Genomic DNA, 13,267 nt, shown 5'->3' on the forward strand with positions numbered 1-13,267 from the left:
AGGTGACATCACATAAAAAACCAAAAAATACAGAGATTCACTGTTCTGAGTTCAAAAGAAAATTGTTAAGTGAGGTTTTAAATAAATTTCTTGATTGTACAGATTTTATCGTCATTTGAATTTCGTTCCAATGCTTAGCAATGGAATAATGTATATTATTTTGAGTTAATCTTAAATTGACCTTTAGAATAACAAAATTGTCGCCAGTAGCTAAGCGTGTTTCATATGTATGTGAAATTCATGAAGCATAACAATCTACTGAATGCCCATAATGACCAGTTTTTAAGTCAAAAGCAAATACACAGGTCTGAAATGTACAAGGTTTACAAAAATTGAGAATGCCAAGTTGCTGAAACAATGGAGCATGTGTGTAACGTGACTAGAAAAAGTTATCAGTCTGACCACTCTCTTTTGTAATCTACAAATACTGTCTAAATAGGTTTTATACGCATTTCCCCATATTTCAATGCAATAAAGTATATGACGGAGAATAAAACAATTGTACAATATTAATAAAAATTTATTTTGGAAGATAATGACGTAAATATGATATGAGACCTACTTTTTGACTAACCTTCTTGATAATTGTTTCAACGTGATATTTCCATGTTAAAGAAGAATCCAGAGTAACCCAAAGATAAATAGCAGAAAAAAAAACATTTTTAATTGCCAAATCACCAACAAATAAAGCACCCTGAGGGTTAAAATTTCTGCGAGCATTTTTAAAGATAATGTAGTTTGTTTTGTCAACATTAACAGTGAGCTTGTTGGACCTGCACCAAAAATGTACTTTTGTTAGTTCTGTATTTAAAATATCCAGATCAATTCTATGTATGTTATCTGAATAAAATAAATTGGTGTCATCAGCAAATAACCTGAATTGAAATATTTGAGATGATTTGCTGATATCGTTGATGTATATTTCACAGGGAAGAGGGCCTAGAATAGATCCCTGAGGAACTCTGCAAGGGATTACTTGAGCTTTTGAAGTACAGTTGTTTATATTAACATACTGTTTTCGGCCTTCAATGTAAGTCTTAAACCAGTTCAGAGTCGACCCTCTAATCCCATAATGACTTAGCTTTGATAATAAGATTGTGTGATTTATCGTGTCAAAAGCCTTTTTAAAATCAATAAAAATACCAAAAGTAACATAATCATCGTCAATTTGCTTAGATATTTCAGCTATGAGGTCTGCTAACGCTAATGTTGTGCTATGCTTCTTGCGAAAGCCGTACTGATTGTCGATTAGAACGTCAAATTTTTCCAAAACTACACTGAGTTGTTTATTTACAACATATTCTATGATTTTACTAAAAACTGGCAATACAGAAATAAGCCCATAATTGCCAATTTCATATGCACAGCCCTTTTTAAAGATAGGGGTTACTCTTGCCATTTTCAGTATTTCATCGATAGTCCTCCACGTGTTGTGATCATTTCAAACAGACATAGAAAGTCTGTCACAAAAGTACTTCTTCTTGGCCTTCCTCAGTAGCTTATTCAACAGATTGCGATATAATTTGTACTGTTGATGAATTGGCGAGTTTTTTCAGTGTCGATTTGTTTTAGAAAACATTCTTTGTTTGTTTTTAATTGAAACCTGGAGAACTTTTGTTAACCAAGGTTTCCATACACGCTTACGTGGCATTGTTATGCATTTAACTGGTACGTGTTTTATCGCCATATCATGAAACAACTTGTAAAAATTTTCGTAAGCAGCATTAGCATCATTTGAATTTTAAACATCATACCAAGAAATATTAGCCAAGTCAGCTTTAAAAGAGACTGGATCAAAAGAGGAAAAGTCATGCTTGTAATCAGATGTTTTGACATTGAATACATGTCTTAGCTCTTTAAAATTGCGAAAATAGGATAATTGTCACTTACATCAATTTCGATAGTACCCGCTTCAATGAAATAATCACGGAAATTTACGTGACAATAGTCAATTGATGTGGAGCTATGACCAGTTACTCTAGTCGGTATATTCACGACTTGATAAAAGTTATTTCCATTAAGAGTAGCGATATAATCATTGAACACATTACTATTCCCTCTTTCATAGTTTTAAGGTTTTTCAAAATGCTGTACAACTGTGTACCGCTGTGTACATCTGTAAGCCCCTACCCTAGCTGAGCTCAATTATTAGATTTAAAGAGTGACAATAGTATGGCTTGATCGAGTGAAAATGTGGTCTATTTACAATTACGGATTTTGATTGTGTCTTCACTTGGCCGGATCTCAAGGCGATGTCACCCGACGATGCAGCGATTGTACTCTAGTGTGTTTGAGTGACTTAAAAGCTAAATGTATAAGTGGGGGAATATTTCTGATGCAGGGTATTTTGAAAAATGTTAAAAATCATTATAATTTGTAAAATCACTTTTCGGACCAACGAAGGTAGTAGAGATATTAAAATAATGCAACATTGAAGTCAGTATTTATTCTTTTCAAATTGTATTACCAAGGTGCACTCGTGTTGTCATGAGAAGGTATACTGTACCGGTGCAAGATGATTGAAATTCACTCATTTACTGATTTGCCCTTCATAAGTTTTTGGGATCATTTATTCCGAAACACAAAAAATAAAAAAGAATTCGTTAATCTAAATTTTGTACTGAAAGAACTTCTATCAGCAAAAATAGCAGCAAACTCTTGCAAAATAAATAAGCTCGTCAAAAAAAATGAAATGCTTTCATGGTTTTCGTGGTAGTTTCCTTCAAAACGTCTTCAAGCTCTTGCCATTCTTGAACTTCCCGCAAATCGGCTAACAACGAGAGCGAATATATTTTATGTTGAAGTTCTTCATCGCTTCGCCAACATGCAACATTGATATTAACGTGCTGCACTTCAATCTACAACTTAGCAACATGGCTTGCACATTCAACACAAACTGGGTTGTCGACACTAATGGAAAGCTGGACGAAAGCTGTGTGACGTTTCTGAAAGAATTTTTCGAAAGTCCGGTTCGTATGAGCAGCAACAAGAAAGCGGCCAAAGATATTTGCATTTTACTTAATAAAATCATTAAAACAGCGCTGGCCGCCTTGCTGCTTGTTTGTAGCATGCAATAATGAATGACAACAATGATCGTACTGAAGTTCTTGCGAATTTGTAGTCGTCGGGAACGAATGGTACACAGAGTCGCAAAAATGTGTCATAATGTCACGGTTGTACTTTCACTCTCTCTGGGTTGAGGTACCGGTCTGGGATCGTAATGCTTTCAGTAACTGAAGCTTGACACCAAAGTTGTCGGTTGTAAGCACAACTTCAATCTTTATTACTAAACACCGTTCTCAGCTCCGTTCCACGGTCTCTGATCTACTTCTACAAAGTGTACAACTTAAATAGTTTCCAAATCTACATATTATAATGAATGACTCAAGCTACAGTTTTAATTAAATACAGATCATGTCGGAAAATATAAAAGCACAGGAAATATTGTCAAAACAGGACGAAGTGTTCTTTCAACACGAAGTTTGAGTCAACGTCAACCTCCGGTCACTTCTAATGAGTTTAACATCTGTTAAAACAATACATCACTCAACACAAGACAGTGACGGTTACTTCAAGGTTGTGAACGTAAACAGTCTTAGTGAGTAATAGGAAACTACAATCGTCAAGGGAATAAGCATAGGAACTCAGTGTAGTCTTGGAGGTCACTGTGAGGTTACTAGAGTTCAAGTGAATTACTACAAGTTTAAAACTATGAAATCCTGGAAAAGGGAAAAGGAAGCGAAAAGGAGGGCGTTACACTCTCCCACCTTTTTAATAACCAGCGTCCTCGCTGGTCAAAAGCAATGACGCTATACAAAGAAAGTAAAAAGTTTCTGTCTAAAGAAAATACCAAAATAAAACACAGTGTGATTAAAATACGAGAAAATACATAACAGGCAGTGTTGTCATCTCTTACTCAAAATATTTTCATAAAATAATCTACGTCTAAAATGAAAATTACAAGTCTAATGATATACTGTTATAAAGTAACGTAAAATACAGAGTAAAATACTAACTTATCTTATCTTGAAAAATACATAAAAGCGTTACAATAAACTCTAACTAAATATATACGTTTGTCTAATCTAATCAATAATTTCTGAAATCATAATAAAGTTACTATTAATAACATATCTGTTGAAAACTGAAGGATGGGTGTTTGATATAGTAGGGTGATGTAATCGTGACCCTGGAATAGTGAAAAGGCATTATCTGCTTATGGTCGCCATAGCAACGACTGCTAGGCATAACTAGACTGTAGCAACAGCAAACTTTTGTGCCAAAATCCGAGGCTCTTTCTCGCATAATCTCCATCAAAACAAAATAACAACAAAACAAAACATCAACACCGAAATATCATCAAACCAAAGACTTCAAAATAAACACCAAAAACCCGCGATAAACCTCATTATCGCTATCTGTATCACTTCCTCAGGCCATTCGGTCAAACAGGACCATTGTATCACATACGGATCACTAGCTCTGGCATATTTAGCCAACTGAGGAGAGAAACAACAAACAATCCTAACTTCTGTACGCGTACGTCTTCATAAACACAACAAAATACAACACATCATCTGAACAACACTTCAAAGAAAGAGATGCCTCGTTTGCATACAAGTCTATAGCATTAGCCTATAAAAAGGGGTGATTTAAAAGTACCAGAAAATAAATCCACCAAAACAGAAAAGTATACATTCTTATTTGCGTTTCTGTCTGATTCTATGCGTGGGTGAACCTATGATCGGTACTGGATTTGTCTTTAAACTTTGTAAAGCTGCTTCATTAAGATTTTCTTCCGGTTCCCATGTATTATGTTTTGCATCGTACCCATGCCATTTTATCAAAAATTCACGCTTTCCATTTCGATATCGACATTTTTCGATTTTCTCTATACCAAAGTACTGATTCGTATCATCATCACCGTCATCCTCAGTCTGTGAATTTGAGAGCTGACTTAACCTCTTCTCAGCACGCTCACGAATCTTACGGCGACGTTGTTTGTTATTTTGATTACTATCTAAAGACTCAATGGGTGTTTCACTCGCACTAAAATAAATTTCAGTATCTGATGATAAATGATATTCAATTGTATCTGGGCGTCGGTTTTCGCAAATGTTACTTATGTCATCGTGTGTCTCACTTTCATCAGCGCTGTATTGATTTGACTGTGGTTCTAAAAGTCGCTCTGGTCGTAAATGCGCGAACTTCAATCTATTCAAATGAACAACCTTTGGATACGGGCGTCCATTTTCTATATTTTCTAAGCGATAATTTACCGGCGATACTTGTGCAGTAATTTTGTATGGACCTCTATATGGATGGGCGAACTTCGGACTTTTGCCAACTGCTACTGCTGGAGTATACAAATATACTGTATCGCCTACTTTGAATTTGGTAGCCTTACGCACTTTCTTGTCATGTCTTTCTTTCATCTTATCTTGCGCTCTTTTTATGTTTTCTTTGGCTAAACCTACCGCTAAATTTCTTTTCTGTGCGAGATCTTTCAAATGAAAATCTATATTCTTTGATCTTGACGGCTGTGGTAAAATTTCTACATCTACCGGAAGTCTTGCTTCATATCCGAACATTGCCATGAAAGGACTGACACCAGTCGTCTCATGCGGACTTGATCGATAAGCGAACATCACTGAAGCCAAATATTGATCCCAATCATCTTCTCTTTCAGATACATACATTGATAACATGTTTAGAAGACTTAGATTCATACGTTCACATTGCCCATTAGTGCTAGGATGATAAGGGGAGGTGAATTTCTTTGTAATGTCAAAATATCGACATATTTCCTTTACAATTTGTGACATAAATGCTGGGCCTTGATCGGAGATTAAAATACTTGGGAAACCATAAATACATAAAACTTGTTCAAACATAATCCTAGCTACTGTTTCAGCCTTCATATCAGAGGTTGCAAAAGCTAAACTGAATTTCGTCAAATATTCTGTAAACATCAAAACATACTTATTTCCTTGTTTTGTTTCTTTCAATGGACCTAAGAAATCTACGCCGACTCGTTGCATAACTGAGGAAACTGGGATGGGGAGTAAAGGAGCTTTACCTCTCAAACCTCTCTTGCGTGAATGACAGTGTACACATGAATTTACATAATCAGTAACATCCTTTATCATGTTTTTCCAGAAATATCGCAACCTGATAGTCTCCAGAGTGCGATTTACGCCTTGATGACCAGCTGTAATGTCATCATGCATTCTCTGAAGTATATAAAGTCGCAATGATTTTGGAACCACTAACTGTCTAACACATTTCTCTTTCTTGGCAGCCTTGCCCGTCGCATTCCAGAAATGATATAATACACCATCTATAACTGCATAATTATCACTATCACATGCCATATATCGTGCTAGTTTATCATCATTCGGTAACTCGCCTTTCTCTATAAAATTAAACCAATATGCTAATTGTGGATCTTTCCTCTGTAAACTCTTAATTCTTTTCAACGCCTCATCTCCTTCCACAACTTCATCAGTACTACTCGAGTTACCCTCAATGCAACCACTAGATCGCGATTCAATTTCTGTCTTTGTTTCATCACCCGTATCATATAATTGCCGTATATCCGTTACAACATCATTGTCTGAAGGGATGTCGATGTTATTTACTGAAGCTACTGACTGACCACTTTGAATTTCTGGGGACATATTATCATCTTTTGACTTGGCTGTGTCCGAATCATTACATGTTTCTGATTTATTATCATCAATGAAATCTCGACTGCTGAAATCAGAACTATTATCACAAACATCCGAATATTTTCTACGAGACAAACCGTCAGCATGTGCAATAGATTTTCCTGGTCTATGAACAATTTCAAAATCGTAACCCTGTACTTTAAGTATCCAGCGAGCAATTCTACCGGAAGGTTTCTTAATTCTGAATAAATATGGAAGATTTGCGTGATCTGTGATTATCTGAAATTTAGTTGAACGTAAGTATGGATCGCATTGGGTAAGGCCATGAATGACTGCGATAGCTTCACGTTCTGTAGTGGTGTAGCGTTGTTGTGCCGCACTCAGAGAACGTCCTCCATAAACAATAGGTCGCTCAACACCATCTTGTTCCTGTGTCAACACAAAACCAACACTGTGGGCGGATGCATCTGTGTACAATTTAAAAGGTTCGCCAAATCGTGGGTATCCTAAAACTGGGGCGGTAATAAGGGCTTGTATAAGAGTATCAAAAGCTTCCTTATCATTCCAATAAAATTTAACCTCCTTCTTCAACAATTTGTAAAGGGGACCAGCAATCTTTGCAAAATCTTTGATAAAACGACGATAAAAGCCAACACATCCTAAAAATGCACGAACCTCTGAAACATTCCTGGGGACGGGGAAATCTCGAACCGCACTCACCTTTTGCGAATCGACTGAAATACCATTTTCATCGAGGAGATGGCCAAGAAATTTAACTTGTTTCTTACCGAAAGAACACTTTTGAGGACGAAGTTTCAACCCAGCCTCATGAAGGCAAGACAAAACCGCGTCAACATGTTGTAAGTGATTTGTCAAACGTCCTTGAGAAGACAATCAAATCACCAATATACACTAACACATAATGCCATAATATATTCCTTAAAATAGTTTGCATAGTACTTCCTTGTGGAAGTCGATTAAATTCATATAAACCATCATGACAGAAAAGGCCGTTTTATGTGTCCCTTTCGTCAATGGCGATTTGCCAAAAACCGGACATCATATCTAAAGTCGAAAAGTACTTGGGATTCTGGTCACCGATCATTTCAAGAGATTCTGTAAGGTTAGGGATAGGAAATACATTCGGTTTTGTAAGGGCATTGACCTTTCTGTAATCAACACAGAACCTGAATTCCCCTGAGGGTTTGGCCACCATCACGACCGGGCTTGAGAACTGCGACGTACTTGGCGAAATAATACCCTGGGCAAGTAAATTATCAATCTCTTTCTCTATGATTTTGCGTTTTTCTGGACTAACTCGGTATGGCGGCATTTTAACAGGTTGAGCATCTGGAACTAATTCAATTCTATGTTTTATCACATCACAATAACCCAATTTCTTATCATCATCAACAAATGCATGGCGATTTTTCCATAACACTTCTTGTAAACATTTTGTTTGTTGATCACTTAGAAATGAATCACTAAAATCAAAATTACTTAAAAACCGTTGTCGGACACTTTCATGTATTGAATCATTTTGAATTTTATCGATTTCAACATCCAAATTATGAATTGTGGCACCCCCGGGAAGTAGACAAAAAATCCCCAATTTGGTCCCTTTTCTTATGTAAACATCCCCTTCATTTGCATTCACCAACCTTATCGGAACTTCGCCCCTATCTGTCATAGACAATACACGTGCTGTCGCAACTCCCAAGTGGCTTAAAGTTTGGTGTTTCCTGTATGTCCAAGAATTCCATTGGGCATACGACAATTAAACTTGCCAGAAATCCTTACGAAAGACCACAATTTGCCACAAGTTTGCATTCCTTACTTGTTACATACTTGATACAAATTCTGACATCCAAACAAGCTCCAATCTTGCTAGTCAGTTATATACACTTTGATTCAAGAATAGGCTAAGTTTGCAGCAAGTATGTGTGGAAAGTGTGATGAACATTGCACCAAGTTTGTACAGAGAATGTAGAGGTCATTTTGTTTTTGTTTGTATTGAGTGTGCACCAAGCTTGGAGATGCGCGGGGGGGGGGGGAATTCAATATCTGGGGCATGGTATCTGTTGCCTTAGCAACAGCAGACATACTGTTGCCCTGGTAACATTTCAGGGGATTTAGATGATTGTAATTCCTGACAGCGTCTTTTTCAAAGTAATGCTCACACAACATGTGGTACATGACATCATCGTGCTGCTACTCCCCATTGTATTGTAAACAAATGATTCTTTCTAAACTGGCTTATAAATGTACACTCTTTAGATATGTTTACCTTGTGAGCAGCACATTCTAAAATTCACCTTCAAGTCATGTATCCAGATGCTAGGTTTGAACATCTATGAAAAAGTTGAGAGGATATTACTACATCCAACACGCACTCACCCTATGACACATTCAACTACACTACACTGTAAAAAGAAAAAAACTTCTCAGACAATAAATTTGTTAACTAAAAACACAATATATTACTGTAGAATACAGTATCTCTACTGTCATAAACATACAATCTTTGTACTTTATACTTAAAATGAGCTGTAAAATATATTCTTTTTGGCATATATGTACAGTACACTATAATTCAAAATATTCTCTGACAATGGAATTTACATTGAAAAATGGTAAATTCTGTCTCTTTAAAGAAGATCATACCGATCACAATTTTTTCAATGTGTACCAAATAGAACTGAATAGTGAAAAAATATTATGTTAAAGTCTCATAGATAGTTAACTATAAAAACTTATTCAAAACATTTTGTAATTTTTGTGACATATACTTTTGTTGACGAATAAAATTCACTTTAAACATTTCAAAATACCTTTCCGATGGAATGTACATGGAAAACATGAGAGTTTTAAGTTAATGTTGTACTATTACATGTTCAAATCAAAACGCAAAATCATGAAAAAACAATGTCCATAGCTACAAAAAAAATAAAAACTTCCATGGAGTATGTGATGACCTTGACTTAACAGCGATATTTGAACAGACACTTACAGTCCAACTTCAAAAAGCAAACAACTAAACACAACCAAATTCCACATCACTTGGATGATAGATTAGTTCCGCCGAGTCCAAACATATTTCTTCCACCATTAGATACTGACAACTGTGACGAAAGTAACTCTGCCATGTCCGATTTGTCCAATGCACAGCATGCATGCAGTGGAGTTTCTATCATAAGTCCCAATGCAATGATCGATACGGACAGTCTCACTTCTTGTCATCATGATGTTCTCAAAGAACAGTGGTTGGTTTGAAATAGTCCTCTGTGGCATGGAAAGTGTCAAAGCAGCGAACTCTAGCTTGAAACTTAACTGAAATCCCGCGGAATTGTCCAAGGCATTTGAGTGTATAACGGACATCCATATGATCTACTGAATGTGTTTAACTTACATGAACTCTCGGTGTCGAATGCAGGCAATGTCCTTCAATTTCAAACAACAATTGTACTCCCAAATCTCTTCTTTGTTCCCTTAATCGTCCGATGATAGAAATAATCTACAATTTCTCCCCAAAACGGCGGGTAAAAACGTAGTAAATTTGACAGCTGAAGCAATGCATGACTTCCTTAGTGGTACTGGAGTTCAAATGCTGGTGTTGGCAAAACTAGCCAATCAGATGTCTCTTTTCACGACATGTGATCTTGTAAGGTTGAAGTTCGAATACATAATTATCTGTGTGACTGTGACCTCGATGCTCTCATTTATCGGAAATGTCAGTTTCTCGAGAAATGGGAGAGTATATTAATTTTGACCAACTTTTATGCACTTGAAATCAATCATTTGAAGACATTTGGTGTCAGCTGGGATCCATGGTCTTTGGACATGTGTAATAATGCAAGTAACGATCATGATTTATAGCCGTGACAATGACTTCCCTGCTCTGAGCATACTGGTATGACAGTGTGAATGTGTTTTGGCGGACATATGACAGGTATACTTTCAGTGGTTACGACTAGTAAACGGAACAAAAAAAGTCTTTAACTGGAATTCGAGTACCATTTTGGATCCTTATCATTTAAAATATGTCCAAGGAAACTGTTTGAAAAAATGGCAGCTGAACTAAGTTTTAGTTGACTTTTGATGTTTTTCATTCATGATGTTGCAATAGTTTGATCATGGATTTAGCTATACCTCCATGGTTTGATAAATTTGTACATTCCACGCGTAACCTAATTCATATGTTTTTAACAACCGAGAGTATTTAAATTTTTAAATTTAAAAAAGAATTAATTTAAAAAAGAATTAATTTGTCATTTTGTACAATGAACACAGGGTTACCGTAGTAGTTCGATCATTGTTTCAGTTCTGTGATAAAACAGTGCCACGTGGGACAGCTAAGAAATCTGAAGTTCGTACCAAACTTGATATGTATTTCACATATATCTACAAGCTTGGTACAAATTTCACAACTACCATGGTGAAAATCCCATAGTGTGTACCAAACTAGTACAAACTTGGTGCATATTTCACATGTTCAATTAAAGTGTGTATCAAATTTGTAACATATATGTACTAATATGTAGCAAGTTTTGATCTTTCGTACGGGATTTCACATTCTGAACGAGATGGAATTGTAAAGCCCTCGGTAGCCTTGACAACCAATGAGGAACGAAGTTTCAATTTCTTACTGGCAACATCAATTACAGCTCTATACTTCGACAAAAAATCAACACCAATTATTAATTTCTGCTTTAAATTTTCAACTAAATGAATTGACATCAAAACTTTCTTACCAGCAACATTAACACGTACATTTATAACACCCTGAATTGGAATTTGACGATCATCAGCTAATCTGATTGCATTATAATTTGATTTATGAATTCTAAAATTACTTAACTTTGGAATTTCGGACAACAAACTCATTGGAGCAACTGTAATGGCAGCCCCTGTATCAACTAGTGCTGAAATACTATGATTCATTATCTTAACATCAATAACATTAATACCTTGTACGCCATTATCATTAATATTTAAATTACATACACTCTTAACATCATCATTACCCCTTTTATCCGGCCGTTCACAGGCATATTTTCCCCTATTTTTCAACCAATTACTGCCGGCTTCATTCGTTTTTTTCTTGATATTGTCGCCTCCCTGCTGGACAATTACGAGCAATATGCCCAGTCTGACCACAATTGTAACAAGCTTTGACACTTTGCCCATTATTCTTACTCAGACAGGCGGAACTAATATGCCCAACCAATTTGTCACGGTTGTACTTTCACTCTCTCTGGTTGAGGTACCGGTCTAGGATCGTAATGCTTTCAGTAACTGAAGCTTGACACCAAAGTTGTCGGTTGTAAGCACAACTTCAATCTTTATTACTAAACACCGTTCTCAGCTCCGTTCCACGGTCTCTGATCTACTTCTACAAAGTGTACAACTTAATAGTTTCCAAATCTACATATTATAATGAATGACTCAAGCTACAGTTTTAATTAAATACTGATCATGTCGGAAAATATTAAAGAACAGGAAATATTGTCAAAACAGGACGAAGTGTTCTTTCAACACGAAGTTTGAGTCAACGTCAACCTCCGGTCACTTCTAATGAGTTTAACATCTGTTAAAACAATACATCACTCAACACAAGACAGTGACGGTTACTTCAAGGTTGTGAACGTAAACAGTCTTAGTGAGTAATAGGAAACTAAAATCGTCAAGGGAATAAGCATAGGAACTCAGTGTAGTCTTGGAGGTCACTGTGAGGTTACTAGAGTTCAAGTGAATTACTACAAGTATAAAACTATGAAACCCTGGGAAAAGGGAAAAGGAAGTGAAAAGGAGGGCGTTACAATCACTAAATAACCATGGCAACGTTCAGCAAGACAACATCCGATGTCCTCTTTAGATGTTGGGGCGAAAGTGGAAAATAAAAAAGCTTCTACTGATCAATGAAACGTTGGACACAGAGGTCATAAATCACCGATTTATAGGCTGAACATTCATTTTTACAAAATGATAATAATCGTACTGTAATAAAATGCATCTCTTCACGTTTCCTTTGATGTAAAAGGGGGAGCATAACAGTCCATTAATAATATTTGCTGCTGAAAGTGGAATGAGATATCATGGTAACCATATCAACAACATGAGTGCAGAACAGACCACGAAGTTCTGCTTGTCATGGAATTCGTCAGTCACGCCCAGTGCACGCGGAAATTAACAGACTCTCGCGACATCCTTTAGTAATTAAATTTTCCAATTTTATGGTTATTGCTATATCCACTTATCCCGATGAATCATTAATGCGTGCATGAAAATGTATCTTCTAGATCTTTACAAATATTTATTTTGATATTGTTGAAAATTAGATTGTAGCAGTTATTGGTATTCAGTAATATCCATGCACTAGAGTGTTATAAATATGACTGTTGCACCACGGAAGCCTAACTGATAGAAGTTCTGATAGCCACGATACTATAGCTATAAAAACGAAATTGATATACACTGATGAGTGAACTATTATAGAATCCCAATAAAGCGAAAGTAGTAGTATACAACAGTTCCTGCTATTATAAATTGTTGGCAAGCTAAAGCTGGCATGCATGTAAAAGGCCAACAGTATTTAG

Source organism: Ptychodera flava, chromosome 11 (assembly GCF_041260155.1).
Source record: "Ptychodera flava strain L36383 chromosome 11, AS_Pfla_20210202, whole genome shotgun sequence".
Lineage (NCBI taxonomy): Eukaryota > Metazoa > Hemichordata > Enteropneusta > Ptychoderidae > Ptychodera > Ptychodera flava.